This window comes from Elaeis guineensis, chromosome 8, assembly GCF_000442705.2.
Source record: "Elaeis guineensis isolate ETL-2024a chromosome 8, EG11, whole genome shotgun sequence".
Classification (NCBI taxonomy): domain Eukaryota; kingdom Viridiplantae; phylum Streptophyta; class Magnoliopsida; order Arecales; family Arecaceae; genus Elaeis; species Elaeis guineensis.
In genome coordinates this window covers 24,958,440-24,964,606 of record NC_026000.2, presented here as the reverse complement: position 1 = coordinate 24,964,606, position 6,167 = coordinate 24,958,440, and the positions used below count along the sequence as shown (strand labels likewise).

The 6,167-nt window shown below is 36.9% G+C and overlaps 1 non-coding gene across 1 annotated transcript; it reads left to right on the top strand.

The window, feature by feature from the left end:
* The first annotated feature begins 5,833 nt into the window (after positions 1-5,833).
* On the top strand, positions 5,834-5,940 carry LOC140851316 (small nucleolar RNA R71). Its single transcript, XR_012134067.1, has one exon. It is a non-coding gene; the product is annotated as a small nucleolar RNA R71 (small nucleolar RNA).
* The last annotated feature ends 227 nt before the right edge of the window (positions 5,941-6,167 follow it).

The window sequence follows — 6,167 nt, the reverse complement described above, 5'->3', positions numbered from 1 at the left end:
TAACCTCTTCTTCTAAAATATAATAACAAGTATCAATTTTCTAATAAAGTTAGATAATTTAGATATTAATTGATACTTTTTTATTCAATTTGTGACATAAATCACACCCCCCAACTTAATCATTGCTAGTCCCTTAGCAATGTACCAAAATAAGATCATATTCCAAAAAGATCCTTCCTTTGCAAATTAATTTAAGATCGAAATTCAAGAAGTTTTCTAGTATTACTAAGTAATGAGCTTCGAATTAGAATCGGTAGTCAGTCTACTTAGGAGCTTTCTTAGAGTACACTTAAAGTTTTATAGCACTTGTGTGAGTGATAACTAACTTAGTATTTCAGTATTAACTTGTACAGGCCAATTGTATCATTTTTCATAACTTAGTTCGATTAATTTTCTATACACCCAGATTAAACAAAGAACTAAGGTAGCTTTCACACTATTTTTTTTTTTTTTTTTTTTGCTGAGCATCCTGGCCTTCCCACCACCGTTTGATGCGAATCTCAACACTTGACTTAGGTGAAGAGACCCGTTACTAGGCTTAGGGCAATCCACATTTACTCTGTGTTTTGCATTTTATTTCAGGCAGGTAGCTCTTTCTTAAATTTAAATTTCTTCAATTGGGGTGTAGAAAAAATTATCTAATTTAAATAATACTCAAATCTTAATTGGCCTTACAATTAACACCTACTTTACCTTGTTAGTGTGCATGTGCAATTGGAAGTGCTAATAGTCTTTAAATGACCTAGGCCACCAAGAGTCTAACCAGCTAATCTTCTCCGTGACTCACTACATTTATTAGCAAATACTTTCTAACTTACTCTTATTTCTTTTCTAGATTAATTATTTCAATTTTTTTTAATATATTAAATGCAAGAAATACTCATAGTGGAAGGAAAAGGAAATGATAACACCTGATTTTGTTCAAGCTCTCCCCCCAACTTGACCGACATTGTCCCCAATGGAGTTTATCTAATTTATTTGTCCTAAGCAAACTGAAAACAAAGAAAGCATTAGAAATTAAATAAGCTGGGTTGCCTCCCAGAAGCGCTAAGTTTTATGTCTTCAGCCAGACCAAACCTCGAAGCAATTTAATCAGAATAAGTTGGTTCATAAAGAACCATGGCATCTTCAACAGTCTCGACAGGTAATTCCAAGAATGGTTTTAATCGTTGACCATTAACTTTAAGATAACACCATTACTTGGTTTTCTATCTCAACAGCTCCGTGTGAAAAGACTTCCTTTACTAAAAATGGTCCTGTCCATCTAGACCTAAGCTTTCCTGAAACAGATGTAATCTAGAGTTATATAAGAGCACCTTTTGTCCGATATTGAAAGTTTTTCTCATAATTGATTGATCATGAAATGCTTTGGTTCGTTCCTTGTATATCCTTGCATTTTCATAGGCTTCATTTCTAAGTTCTTCTAATTCATTCAACTGAAGCTTCCTATGGTTTCCAGCGTCGTTCAAATTTGTATTTAGTTGTTTGATGGCCCACATGGCTTTGTGTTCTATCTCAATAGGCAAGTGACATGGTTTACCAAACACAATCCTATAAGGAGACATTCCTAGATTGGTCTTGAAAGCGGTTCGGTATGCCCAAAGTGCATCAATTAATTTCAAAGATCAATCCTTTCTATTGGCACTAACAGTTTTTTCCAGGATCTGTTTGATTTGTCGGTTTGACACTTCAACTTGCCCACTAGTTTGAGGATGATATGGTGTGGCCAATTTGTGGGTGACATTATACTTTTTCATCAATATTGCAAAAGGTCGGTTACAAAAATGGGTTCCCGATCACTAATGATTGCCCTAGGAATATCGAAACGGGAGAGAATATTTTCTTTAAGAAACTTAATGACCATTTTACTATCGGGTGTTCTACATACAATTGTTTCTACCCATTTTGAAACATAATCAACGGCTACTAGAATATATTCATTTCCAAAGGAATTTGAAATGGTCCATGAAATCATCCCCCAAACATCAAAAATTTCAACTACCAAGATTGGGTTGAGTGGAATCATTGTCGCTTGGTGATTCGACCCATTTTCTGACATTGAGCACAACTTTTACAATATTCATGAGCATCCTTAAACAAATTGGGCCAATAAAAACCATATTGGAGAACCTTAGCAGCAATTTTCTTAGATGCGAAGTGACCCCCACATGCTTGATCATGACAAAAAGATAAAATATTCATGACTTCGTTATCTGGATACACCTTCTAATAATTTGATCAGGATATTGTTTAAAAAGATAAGGATCATCTCAAATAAATACTTCACTTGGCAAAGAATTTATATTTATCCTGCTTAGTCCAATGAGAAGGTATCTTACCTATGGCTAAATAATTTACAATATCAACAAACCAAGGTTCAGTAGACACAGACATGAGTTGCTCATCTGGAAAGATTCATTGATGGGTGGTTCACTAGATGGTGCGACTGGAATTCGAGATAAATGATCTGCTACAACGTTCTCAGTGCCTTTCTTGTCCCTAATTTTTAGGTCAAATTCTTGAAGGAGCAAAATTCATCTGATTAAGCGTGCCTTGGCATCCTTCTTTGCTAGGAGATGTCTAATAGCTGAGTGATCGGTGTAAACAATGGTGTGGGTCCCAACCAAATAAGATCTAAATTTCTCTAAAGCAAAGACAACGGCAAGGAACTCCTTCTCAGTTGTAGTGTAGTTAAGCTGCGCATCATTTAAGGTTTTACTTGCATAATATATCACTCTAGGCAGCTTATTTATCCGTTGACCTAAGATTGCGCCCACAACATGATCGGACGCATCACACATTAATTCAAATGGTTCAGACCAGACAGGAGGATGAATGATTGGAGCTGATACAAGTGCTTTTTTTAGAAATTCAAAAGATTCCAAGCACTCATGAGTAAATTCAAATTTGGTATCCTTTGCTAAAAGATTAGTCAGTGGACGTGCTACTTTGCTAAAGTTGGCAATAAACCTTCTATAGAATCCAGCATGACCTAAAAATGAATGTATTTCTTTCACAGATTTAGGTGGTGGAAGACTTGCAATTAGATCTATTTTGGCCTTGTCTACTTCAATCCCCTTTTTAGAAATGACATGGCCAAGAACTATTCCCTGTTTGACCATAAACTGATATCTTTCCCAGTTGAGAACTAAGTGCTTCTCCTTACATCGTTCTAGAACTAATTGCAGGTGATTCAGACACTCGGAGAAGGTTAGGCCAAAAACAGAAAAGTCATCCATAAAAATTTTTAAAAATCGTTCTATCATATCTGAAAACATGCTGATCATGCATCTCTGGAAGGTTGCCGGTGCATTACATAGTCCAAAGGGCATTCGTCTATAGGCAAAAGTACCAAATGGACAGGTGAATGTAGTCTTTTCTTGATCTTCAGCGGCTATGGGGATCTGGTTGTAACCGGAGTATCCATCAAGAAAATAGTAAAACTCTTGTCCGGCTAGTCTTTCCAATATTTGATCAATAAATGGCAAAGAAAAGTGATCTTTCCTTGTCGCAGCATTCAACTTTCTATAGTCTATACAGACCCTCCATTCCGTTTGGGTCCTAGTTGGGATAAGTTCGTTTGCATCATTTTGGACCACTATTATCCCAGATTTCTTGGGTACTACTTGAACTGGGCTTACCCAAGAGCTATCAGAAATAGGATAAATTATTTTACTATCTAGGAGTTTCAGAATCTCCTTTTTAACTACATCCTTCATAGCTGGATTAAGCCTTCTTTGGGCTTCTCTTGTTGGTTTAGCCTCTTCCTCTAAGTATATTCTATGTTAAACTATAGAAGAGCTTATTCCTTTGATATCTGCTATGGTCCAACCTATTGCTTCTTGATTTGCTTTTAGAACTGACACTAACTCCTCCTCTTGCTTGCGATCTAGGTCTGATGCAATAATTACAGGCAAAGTTTCTTTGGGTCCTAGATATGCATACTTGAGATGTTCTGGGAGGGGTTTCAGTTCTAAAATGGGTGCTTCCTCTATCGATGGTTTAGGTGATGATTTCACCATCTCAATGATTGGTTCAGTAGGAAGTGTCGATTCCTGATTAATCTGATTTTCTTTAAGTATTTCATTGACATCCTCAGACTCATGGATTAACCAGGGGTTAGACTCTAGGTCGACTTCATCATCACTAATGTCAATGGATTCATAAATACCATCTTGGACTACATTGACATCAGCATGAGAAGAGGATTCCTGTTCTAAGTTAAAAATATTAAGCTCAATGGTCATATTCCCAAAGGATAACTTCATTAGACCATTTCGACAATTGATTTCAGCATTGGCCGTAGCTAAGAATGGTCTTCCTAAAATGACAGGTATATGTCCTTTAGGATTCGCAACTGGCTCAGTCTTTAAAACAATAAAATCTACAGGGAAAATAAAATTTTCAACCTTTATCAGAACATCCTCGACCATTCCCTTAGGGATCCTGAGAGATCTATCGGCTAACTGTAATGTGATCCCAGTAGGTTGAAGTTTTTCTAATCCTAGTTGCTCATACACCGAATATGGAAGGATATTCACACTAGCTCCTAGATCTAGCAAGATCTTTTTTATATTGGTTTCTTCAATAACACAAGAAATTATTGGAGCTCCAGGGTCCTTATATTTAATTGGCACATGGCTAGATAGGTATGAACTAACACTTGCAGCCAAAAATGCTTTCTTTGGTATATTAGTGGTCTTTTTCCTAGTGCAAAGATCTTTTAAAAATTTGGCATAAGTTGGAACCTGATGGATTATATCTAAAAGAGGAATATTAACTTGGACTTGTTTAAATACCTCTAAAATTTTGTCTAAATGTTCAGATTTATTGGATTTCAGTCTGTTTGGAAAAGGAGCTCTAGGACTTTTAAGTACTGGACTAGGTGAATTTTCAGTTTCTGGTGCTTGAGGTTGAAAGGTAGTAGTTTTAGAAGGTGACTCGGCAGATGAGTCCTCTATCATCAAGTGCAACTACCTTATTGTCTATTTGTTTTTCTGATCTTAAGGTATGAATGGCATTTATACCATTAACTTGGTTTCCTTGTTGGGGTCGTGGACCATTTTGGTTCCTAGGATTTGGCTAAGGTTGGCTAGGTAACCTACCATGTTCTCGTTCACTAATGGTCGAAGCCAGCTGACTTACTTGCATTTTCAGACGGGCTATAGCTTGGGTGTTATTATTTATGAATTGACCCGTGGTTTGCATAAAGCTGGTATGTGTCTTCATCATGGCTTCTAAGCTTTTCTCTAAAGAGGTAATTTTTTTGTCATTATCATGGAAGCCTGGCGGGTTGTTCATCACTGGGTTGGACCTTAGATTTTGCTGATTGAAATTTGGATTGCCTACATTAGGATTCTGGGACCATGAGAAATTCGGGTGATTCCTCCAACCTGGGTTATATGTGGGTGCATAAGGATTGTTCAATGGTCCTTGATAGGTGGCATTCACCTGTGCACACTCATTCGAGTAGGAATATTCTTCTAAGACATGGTCTGGTGCATTGCACCCTTTACACATGGGTGCAGATATTTGATTTACATTGGCTGGTCTCTGTAATTTTAAGGCTTCCAATCTACGTGTTAAGGTTGCAATCTTGGCCTCTGATGCTAGGGTTGGTTGAATTTGATGCATTCCTCCTCTTGAAGGTGTAGCTTTATCAGGTTCCCTAGTTGTTTCCCACTGTAAATTTTTCTCGGCTAGGTTTTCTAAGAATTGCCAAGCTTCAGTAGTTTCTTTGTCCATAAATTGGCCTTGGCACATGGACTCTAGCATGGTTCTTGAGTTTGAATCTAACCCCTCATAGATGATCTGGCATAGTCTCCAAGTTTCTATTCCATGGTGTGGGCATTGGGTCAAAAGATTCTTGAAACGATCAAAGTACTTCCAAAATGATTCACCAGCTAGTTGGTAAAATTGATTTATTTCATTCCTAATTCTAGCTGTTTTATGATGGAGGAAATACTTTTTCAAAAATATTCTCACAAAGCCCTCCCAGATAGTGACAGAATGGTTTGGCAGACTATAAAGCCACTTCTTAGCATTATCCTTAATGGCAAAGTTGATTAATCTAAGTTTGACCTCATCCTCTGTTAATTGCAGTTTCATGATTGCACATACCTCCTCAAATTCTCTAATAAATATATAAGCATCCTCTAATCCTGTGA